Source organism: Propithecus coquereli, unplaced genomic scaffold (assembly GCF_000956105.1).
Source record: "Propithecus coquereli isolate 6110/MARCELLA unplaced genomic scaffold, Pcoq_1.0 Scaffold265, whole genome shotgun sequence".
Classification (NCBI taxonomy): Eukaryota; Metazoa; Chordata; class Mammalia; order Primates; family Indriidae; genus Propithecus; species Propithecus coquereli.
Genome location: NW_012148230.1, coordinates 2,579,439 through 2,590,145, shown reverse-complemented (window position 1 = coordinate 2,590,145; position 10,707 = coordinate 2,579,439). Strand labels below are relative to the sequence as shown.

General features: G+C 39.4%; 1 protein-coding gene across 1 annotated transcript in view; it reads left to right on the top strand.

Annotated features, from left to right (window-relative positions):
• Window positions 1–4,312: 4,312 nt before the first annotated feature.
• Window positions 4,313–10,707, top strand: part of PJA2 (praja ring finger 2, E3 ubiquitin protein ligase) — an 83,870-nt gene continuing 77,475 nt past the window's right edge. Inside the window, exon 1 of the mRNA XM_012647373.1 lies at window positions 4,313–4,497. The gene's annotated coding sequence lies outside the window, so the exon portion shown is untranslated. The remainder of the gene's footprint in view (window positions 4,498–10,707) is intronic.

Sequence of the window (10,707 nt, the reverse complement as noted above, 5' to 3'; positions counted from 1 at the left end):
TAAGGCAGTGGCAAAGTTAATTGCCTCTAATTGCTTTTGACAAATGCCTCCTGGGAAAAAGACATTTTGCACTTGCTGAGCCTTGAATGAAATCAAATAAAGATAGTCTTGTGAGATCTTCTAGAGAACTACCAGATATAGTCCTGTGAAATCTTCTAGGGAACTACTAGATATAGTCTTGTGAGATCTTCTAGGGAACTACCAGATATGTCGAATAATGACAGTTGTCTGAGAATTAGGCTTTGAAGGCGCTCCAACCCCATTCTGCCTCCCCACTGGCTACCAGCCTGCTTGTTTTCACAATTGTGGGCTATTGGTTTTCAAAGCTACGTGGAGCTAGAAAGAACCCATTTGAATAGAGCAAGTCAAAATTCCACTAAACTTGCTGTTCTTAGAGATTCAACTATTTTTTCTTGCATTAATGCTCCCTGGATTGCTGCAAGTCTTTGGTTAAATTCCAGAGTTCTAGAAAAGTTGGTTCTGACAATTTAGCCAGTGTTCTTGTTGCTTTTATAGAGAAAAAATTTTCAGAGGTCCTTACACCTCCATTTTTGCTGACATCACTCTACGGCTGTGATTGGAACACAGATCCTCTTATTCCTTGACTAATCTTCCTTTTATTTATATTAGAGGTTGGCAAACTTAATGTATATCAGGATTACCTGGACAGCTTGTTAAAATAGGCACCACCCCTAGAGTTTCTGATTCAGGTCTGAGGTTGAGAAATAAAGACATAATCCTAAGTCCCCCAAACAACTTAATGGACCTCCCCTTGGCCAAGGCGACCCCAGAGAAACCTTGAAAACTGAGTTCCCAGCCAAGATGGGATGGGAAATTGGACATGACACCCTATACTCACTGCTTCACTAACTGCCATCAGACTTTCTTCCCTAAGAGTTAGACAGAAATCAGCCATTTTGGAAGACTTGCTCTACCACTGATTTCAACCAACTGCCTGACACTGCAGCTGAACTCCTCTCCATTTTTTTTTGGTTTTGACACAACAACTGACCACATTCCTTCCTGATAAGAGACGACTGATCGTGGATTGGTTCTGGCCATCTATGGTGGCTGCACACAGGGTGCCTCTGTGTCCTCCATTTCACCTTTTGATGTATAGAGCCTAATTTTACAGAATTTAAATATTAAGTCTCCACCCCAAAATGAACATGGGACATATGTAACATGCATGTGCATGCCCTTCCTTCATGAATATTCTTGGCTCCCCCTATAATCTGTTGAATATGTATACTTAGCCAACCTGTTCAGCATAAATTCTTGTCTCCCCTTTCTCTTTGAAAGTGCCTGCTTTTGGTTTCTGCTGGAGGTTACACTTCCCAGCCTGAAGGGTGGCCAGCCTGCAGACTGCAACCTTTTATAAGAAATAAAGCTCTCCTTTACAAATTTATAGATCTTGTAATTTTTAAGTTGACAAGGTTGAACCTGAGGATTTACATTTTTAAAAAGTTCCCAGGTAATGGTGATGCTGTTGGTCTAGGAATTACTCTTTAGGAACCATTGCATTATACCATGTGGTACCTTCAACCTGTTAGGTAGAGAGCCAGGGAACTTGGCTTCCCTTGGGGACAAAGCCAGGCACCCCGAGCAATTGCTATATCTTGGGGAAGAGGGAACACCCTACAAATCTGCCAATCAGAACTTAGTACGCCAACTGCAAAAGAGCTCTAGTCCGTGGGCCAAGCAGCATAGGTACAATGGGGTCTGGAAGGTGACCTAGGATAACCTAAGGCTAATTATCATGTCATTAGTTTATATCCACATTGTGATTCACTGCCCCGGCCCCATGGGCTTTTAGAGAGGCTCATTAGAGATCCGCATGCACAGTAAGACTCAGGTCATAAAACTCCCAAAGTGGTTCCATGGTGATGCCTGAACCAGGAGGAGGGCCCAGTCCAGACACTATAACACAAGAACCCAGGCCATGACCAAGGCCTTATGACAAGGGGTCCACTTGCCATCTATGGCGAATGTATCTTGCTCTTGCTCTATAACCCTTTCTTTCTTTCTTTCCTCAATAAACCTCCTTTTGTGGTTACCTTGCTTTCAGTGTGTCTGGTCATTCTTCGGCCAAGAGCACAGGAAGAACCGACATTTCAGACTGCTGACCAGACAAGCCCATTGCCTTAGGGAGTGTTTCATAACTCTGGGAATAAACAATAATAATATATATAAGCTAATAATTTTTATTTATATATATACATAATAATACAATACATAAGCTAATACATATTTAGCACTTACTTCATTCTAGGCATAATATGCTTTACATTTATTAGTTTATTTAATCTACACAACTCATGAATAGGTATTAATATTTTCCCATATTTAAATTGGAAATTGAGGCCAGAGAGGTAAGTTGATCGACCAGAGGCACACAGCTATAAATGCAGAAGCCCTATGAGAATATACCTCTTTGATTCTAGAGTACGGGCTTTAAGCCTCCACACCAGTGTTTCTCAGAGAGTAACACTGATCACTTATGATGCCTTGGATTACTGTAGTTGGGACATGCATGCAGGATTAAAAACAATGACTCATATAGTGAGAAAGTGATTGCTACTTTGATTCTCTTTTTCTATCCTTTAATTACATCATGATAAAAATATCATTTGTCTGCTGTGTCTTTAATATGTATCTAATTCTTGGTAACAAAAAGAGTGGGCTCCAAGGCTCAGAGCATTCAGTGGGCAACAGTTTCTAGCCAGAATTTAAAATCATTGTTTTATGCTCACTTTTCTTACAGTCACTTTCAACTTGCGATAGAATGATGTTAGTTTTCCGCTTACAGTACTTTTATGGAGTCTCCTTCTGAAAGATATTGAAGAAAAAAATATTTATTTAAAGAAAAAAATAATACTGTGAGTGGTATACACCGATATGGTATGAAAAAGATAGAAATTGGACGCCCCTCCCCCAAACAGGTTAATATATCCAATTGGGAAATTAAGGAAATGTAATTAGAATTAGAATTCTTTTTCAAAGAGGAAGGAACTTGGATGGATGAAGAGTAGCAACTGTTACAGCAACATGTGTAAAGGCAGAGTAATATCAAAAGGGGGAATGGTTTCTTGGTAAGACACTTTCTACAGGGAATGGTTTCACAAAATGTCTGGCAAATTCTCATAACCTAAGTTTCTACAGTAAATTTCAGATAATTTGTCTTCATCAACAGCGGGAAAAAAAATTAGTCTCAGTTTACTAGCAGGAGATTTTGCAGTTGTCAGGGGACAGCACAAGAAGTGAGGCTCTTAATTTTTGGGGGAGGAGACGCAATAACTATATCCTGGCCACTGGGCAATGGGGAGGAGATAGGAAAGAGGGATTGTAATCAGGGAAGCGGACATGTTTCAGAATGAAAAAAGAGGACATGTGAGGAACGAAAAACAATTTTGCATCACTGACATAATTAACTAAACTGTCACCCGGGTTTAAATTAAGCAAGGTGTCCGGGGACTACAGCTGTTGAATTTATTTTGGTTGCATGTGACGGGAGCTGTGACTTCCCTGCATGACAATCGATCAGCCACAAACTGGAAGGCTCCGGTCAGCCCCAGGCTATTAAGAGGAAAGGCAGAACTCCCCTCTACTCCGCCCTCCCCCCAGTAGAATCAGAAATGAGGGGGCAGGGGTCTACCCTCCCCGAGTGGGAGAGCAGAAAGCACGACGCAGTGCGTAGAGTCAGGGTGGGCAAACATGTCCTTCCTCCTGTTATCCCTTTTCTTCTGTTGTCATCAGAACTGCAATTGATTGAACTTTATGCCAGGAGACCTTAACCTCGTTAGTCAGGCTTCCAGTTGAATGAGGATCGATTTTAATGCCTCCATTTTGGTTGTTGCTGTTGGAATTCTGAAAAAGTCCAACTGCGCCAGTCCTTGCCGTAGTTCTCCACATCCCTTTCCCTTTCCCTGAGACCCCGCCCTTTTCTGCCAGCCCAAACCACAAAAGGCCGTGCAGTTTCGCCTCGTACGCCGTACCCCGCCCCCTCCCCAAACGTCGCAGTGCTGCAGGGAAAGGAGGTGGGCCCGACGGGGCGGGGGCGGGCAGCAGAGTCGGGCTCCATCTTTCCGCTCTTCGGCCAATCGCTGAAGGCCCCCTGAAGGGTAGCTGGTCGTAGATTCAGTCTATTTTTCCCTTTTTCTGCCACGTCCCAACCATTGACGTGAGCCCACTCCTCAGGTTCCGATTGGGTGTGTGCGTTTCCCCCTCCCTAGGAGGCCCCGTAAGCCTATTGGCTGGCGCCGTCTCGGGGGCGGGGCCGGCGTGCGCGGCTCCTTCACCTCCACCGCGGCGCAAGGGGCGGGACGCGCCGCCGCCGCCGCCTCTGCTTCCGCCGCCGCCGCCGCCGCCGGCGCTGCCACCGCCGCCGCAGCCTGCTGCTGCGCGTTCGGCGGGGGAGGAGTCGGAGGCGGAGAAGAAGGCGGTGGTGGCGGGTGAGGTTCGAGCGCTATTCTCGCTCCGGAGCCGCTGCACATTTCGGTGAGGGTTTTTTTGGGGGGTTCTTTTTTTTGGTTTTTGAAAGTCAGGCTTGTTCTGATGTCGGGAGTGTGGGGGTCGGGGCGAGGAAATTGCTGCGTTCAGCTCCTCAATTTCTTAGTCTCCCTCCTCGAGAAGGAGCGGGGCCTGTTCCTGGCCCGCTGCGCCGGCCATGGTGGGTGGGGTTGATTGCTGTGAGAGGCCTTCTTCGCCTCCTGGGCCCTGTCCAGCCCCGACCTGGGGCCGCGCTCATGTCCGGGGCCTCCGCGCCCGCTGCCTCCCGGACAGTTGGCATCGATTGGTATAGGGGTCTCCGCCTGCCGCTTTTTCCTGCTGTCTCTTCTGCTGTCCTTGGTGACTCGGCCAAGGACCCCTGCCTTTCTCCCCACACTCGCGACTGTACAAGAGTGTTCCCCTCACCAACACCTCACACCCGCCTTCTCTTTCCGTTTCCAGTCACCCCGCATAGAGCTTATCCATCTTACGCCACAGGCCTGCAGCCCTCCTCCCCCGAAAAACCTTCCGTTGCCGTCACTCTCCTGGGTGTATTTGCATTTTTCCCGATTGTCACCGAGGCTCGGGCACGCAGACACCTTGTACAAACCGTAGCAATCGTTCTGACGTTAGCTGCGTTCCATCATTGCGTCTCCCCTTTAGCGATGTCAGTCACCTCAGCGCACGCCTCTGGCAGAAGCACCTTTAATTTGGCCTCCCTAAGATTACTGCCTGTTAATCATTTTGCGCACATTCAAAATGGTGAGTTTAAAGCTCCTCAGACTAAGCTGCAGAAAAGAGAAGGTGATAAATAGTCTTTTTTTGCAGGGAGGAAGAATAATCTGAGAGTGTTCCCTCTCCGGCATTAAAAAATTTTTACATCCGCATAGACACTGCTTTGAATCTGCTGTCTCTGTGGAGTTTACAGATTTTTTTTTTTAAAGGCTTAATATATTCTGTTGTTTTTATCTGAAATATTTTCCCACATTTCTTTAAAATGGCAGTCACCTTTGCTGAAGACTACAGATCATTTGAAGAGTATGTAAAGCAACCTGAAGATAACAAAAATAAATGTTTAAAACTAGTTTTCAGTGTTTTAATTGTCTTCTGAGATTCATGTCATTTCCGTATGAAATAACCGCTTAATTTTTTAAATTAATTATAGACATGCAAGCTTGATGTAAACGTCAACAATTATAAATAAAGGACTATTTAGTAAAATGAGAATATTTCTTTTCATCCTCCAGTCCCACTCCAGTGTCTAGAGTTTACAATTTAGTGTTCATCTTTCAAGATGCTTTTGCAGATGCACTTTTAAATACTTACACATTCATGCAAAGTCGTCTTCCTTTTGAGGGATACTGTATCAAACACATTTGTGTATCACTTGCTTTTTCACTTAATTATGTATCTTGGACATCTTTCCTTATTATATATAGGTCTCCCTAATACTTTGTAAAGGGTAAGTGGTATTTTCATCAGTTTGGGCTATAATTATTCCCTTATTGAAAGATATTTAAATTGATTACAGTTTCCTTTTGCTATCACAAATAATGCTTTATGATGAAGCCAACCTTGTAACTTATTGACTGATGTTTAATTACAAAATTCAACTCATCCTTGATTTTAAGAATGTAAATAGTATGGAAGTATGTAAGGTAAAAACTGCAACTCCCACCTCCCTTCTTAGTCCTATCTGCATCCCAAGAGTCTCCTAACCACTGTTAACAGTTCAGTAAACTTCCTCTGTCTATGTGTGATTAATTCTGGAGCATGGATTCCTAGAAATGGAATTGCTCAGTTAAAGTGTATGCATATTTTAAATTTTGATAACGATTTCTCCCTCCTCATTACCTTTTTTTGAAAATATTCTTGACTATTTGTTAAGCATTTCTTCTTCTAGATGAACTTTAAGACTCAACTCGTGATTTAAATAAAAAATCCTTAGCTGTTTTGAATGAGGTTATATCAAAATTTTAGATTAATTTGGAGAGAACTGACCTTTATAGTATTGAGTCTCTCACCTTAGAAATGTGGTCTCTACATTTTATTCACGTCTTGTTTTATATTCCTAGGGAAAGTTTTGTAGTTTGTTTTTCCATATGTATGACATTTCTTCTCAGTATTCCTAGCTATTTTATGGTTTGATTGCTGTGGTGGGTGGAAACTTTCAGTAATATTTTTCTTTTTTTTTTTCTTGTGGTTATAGGAAAGCTTTTGAATTTTCTCTGTCGTGTGTCAAATAATTTTATTGAGTTAATAATTATCTGGAAATATTCAATTTTGTGGTTTTCTTTTCAATTTTTATAACTTACATGTTTTTCTCATTACTTTTGTGATTATACATCCTGTATAATGTTGAATAATAGCACTGATAGCTAAAAACTTGGTGTTGTTTCTAATTTTAAGGGGAATGCTTCCAATGTTTTAGCAGTGATTATGATGTTCACTGAAGCTTTCTGATAAATAGCCAATATTAAGTTAAAATATTTTGTTCTAGGATTTCCAAGATGATTTTATTGTTATTTTCATTGTTGACATTTTTAAAAGCCATAAATAGGTATTGAGTTTTTTAGATTTTTTTCTTTTTCTTTCTTTCTTTTTTTTTTTTTTTTTTTTTTACATATTTTGAGGTAGTTATATATGGGCATCACCAATATTCCTTGGTTAATATTTTCTTAAGAGAGCACCCTCTTAAAAAATCAACTTTGTTGAGGATAATAACTTGGTACAATAAAATGTACTTATTTAAAATGTACAGTTTATTTTGTTTTGACAGGTGTTTACACCCGTGTCACCATCGCCGTAATCAAGAGTGGAATATTTTCATACCATAATGAAGATATAGAATATTTTTATCTCCTCCAAAAGTTCCCTTCTGCCCTTTTATAGTCAATTATACTTTCACCCTCAGTCCCAGGAAACCACTCCTCTTTTTCTTGATATAAATTGTTTTCATTTGTTCTAGAATTTCATATAAGTGGAATTTAGGATTATATACCCTTTTCCATCTTTTTCTCTCTGTGTGATGTTTTTGAGGATCATCCATGTTTTTGTGTATTTAATTTTTCTGTCTTTTTTTATTGCTGAGTTATAATCCATGGTCTTGATCTACCACAATTTGTTGACTAGTTCTCCTATTTATGGATATTTTGATTGTTTCCAGTTTGGGACTGTCATTAACAAAGGTGCCATGAACAGTCATTCTGAGTTTTTGTGTGAATGTGTTTTTATTTCTCTTTGTAAATACCTAGAAAGGAATTTATTGGGTTGTACGGTAAGTGAATGTTTAACTGTATAAGAAACTGCCAAACTGTTTTCCAAAGTGGTTGTCTCATTTTACATATCCACCGGCAGTGTATGATAGTTCCAGTTGCTCCACATCCTTATCAACACTTGGTTATTTCAGTCTTTTTAATTTTAGTGCTTTTAGTGGGTATGTAGTAGTATCACACTGATTTTAATTTGCATTTACTTGCTAATGATGCTGAGAATGTGCTCACATATATGTCTTCCTTTATGAAATATCTGTTTAGATCTTTTGCCCATTTTTAAAAATTGGGGTCTTACTGAGTTGTAAACATTTTTTTGATACATTCTTTATACAGCTTATTTGACATACAGATACATACATACAAACACACTGCAATCTGAAGTTTTTATTTTCCTAACTGTAAAAGAGGAGCTTTTAATTTTGATTAGATTTAGTTTATCAGTTTTTTCTTATGATTTATGCTTCTGTGTTCTGAGAACTCTGTCCAATGTAAAGTTGTGCAGATTTCCTCTTATGTTCTTTTACGCGTTTTATAGTTTTGGCTTTTATGTCAAGATATATTATCCATTTTGAGTTAGTTTTTCTGTATGGGATGTGGGATGGGTCAAGGCTCGTTTTCTTTTCAAATGAATATGTAGTTCTTCCAGCACCATTTATTGGGAGCATTTTCCTTTCCTCAAAGAATTAACTTGAAAATCAGTTGACCATATATGTGAATCTGTTTCTGAACTATCCCCTTGATCTTTGTGCCTATAATTTTGCCAATAATACATTGTCATGGTTATTTTTACTTTTTAATAAGTCTTAAATCAAGTAATGTGAATCTTTGAATTTATTCTTTTTCGAAGTCATTTTGGCTATTCTAGTTCCTTTGCTTTATCATAAAACTTTTAGAAGCAGGTTTTTGGTTTCTACAAAAATTCCTGAGGGGATTTTAATTTGGATTGTGTTGAATTCATAGATCAAGTTGCAAAGAATTGCCATCTTAATATTGAATCTTACAATTCATGAACACAGGTTATCTCCATTTATTTAGATCATCATTCATTTCTTTTTTAGCATTTTGTAATTTCAGCATACAGATGTTCATTTTGTTAGATTTATACCCAAGTATTTCATAATTTTTGATACTGTTGTACGTGATAATTTTCTTAAATTTCCGTTTCCATTTGTTCACTGCTAGTATGGAGAAATATAATTGGTTCTTGCATGTTGACCTTAAATCCTGTAACCTTGCTAAATTCACTTATTAGTTCTAGTAACTTTTTTTGTAGATTCTTTGTAATTTTCCTATGTGGACAATCATGTTATTTCTGAATACAGAACAGTTTTATTCTTTCTCAATTTGTATGTAACCCCCCTTTTGTCCTTACTGCCATTGCTAAGACCTCTAGTATGATGTTGTATTGGAGTGGTGAAAGGGAATAGCCTTATCCTGTTCCTGATCTTAAGAGGAAAATTTTCAGTCTTTCATTATTAAGTATGATGGAGTGTTGCTATGGACTGAATGTTTGTGTCCTTGCCAAAATTCAAATGTTGAAACTTAATCCTGATTGTGAGGGTATTTGGAGGTGAGGTCTTTGGGAGGTGATTGGGTCATGAGGGCTCTGCCCTCATGAATAGATTAGTGTTCTTATAAAAGAAACCTCATAGAGTTGGGAGCCAGAGAGCTCCCTCCCCTTTCTGCATGTGAGGATACACTGAAAAGACTGCAGTTTATGAACTGGGAAGTGGCTCCTCACCAGATACAGAATCTACTGGCACTTTGATTTTGGACTTCGCAGGCTCCAAAACTATGAAAAATAAATTTCTGTTGTTTATAAGCCACTCGGTCTATGGTAGTTTGTTGTAGCAGCCCTGATGGACTAAGACAGTGGCCTTTTATCATTTTAAGGACATTACCATTCTATTCTTAGATTGCTGAGAGTTTTTATCATTAACGAACACTTGAGTTTGTTCAAATGTTTTTCCTGTATTGATTGAGATGATTGTATGGTTTATCTATTAGTCTATTATGACAAATTACATTAATTTATTTTCAAATGTTGAATCACCTTGCATTGTCTGGTTAACCTTCACTTAGTGATGATATAATTTTCATAAATGAGTAGATTATATTTGCTAATATTTTGTTGAGTATTTTTTTTTTCCTATCTATATCCATGAAGGATACTTTTCCATGTAATTCTTTGTATCAGGGTAATGTTGGCCTCATAGAGTTGGGAAGTGTCTTAGTTGTTATAAAGGAATACCTGAGGCTGCATAATTTATAAAGAAAAGAGGTTTATTTGTCTCACAGTTCTGCAGGCTGTACAAGAAGCATGGCACCAGCATCTGCTTCTAGTGAGGGCCTCAGGAAGCTTTCATTCATGGAGGAAGGTGAAGGGGAGACGGAAAGTGACATGCAAGAGGAGCAAGGTGGGTGGGTGGGTAGGTGCCACACTTTTTTAAACAACCAGCTCTCGCATGAACTAATGGACAAGAACTCACCCATTATTGCAGGGAGGGCACCAAGCCATTCATGAGGGATCTGCCCCATGACCCAGACACCCTCCACTAGGCCCTCTAACATCAGATATCAAATTTCAACATGAGATTTGGAGGGGACAGATAACCAAACTATATCAGGAAGTGATTCTTCTTACATTTTCTAAAAAATTTTGGTTAGGATTAGTATTATTTGTTTTGTAAATGTTTATTAGAGTTTGCAAGTAAACTTATCTGGGCCTAGAGTTTTCTTTGTTGGAAAGTTTTAAAGGATAAGTTCAGTTACTTTAACCGATACAGAAATATTAGAGTTATCTATTTTTTCTTGAAAGCTTTCAGTCTTTTGCTGTATGAATCACCTTCACTCACTATATGAGCTTTAGTAGTTTTTGTCTTTCAAGAAATTTGTCTATTTCATCTATTCATTGTCATAAAGTTGTTTCTTTTTTTTTTTTTTT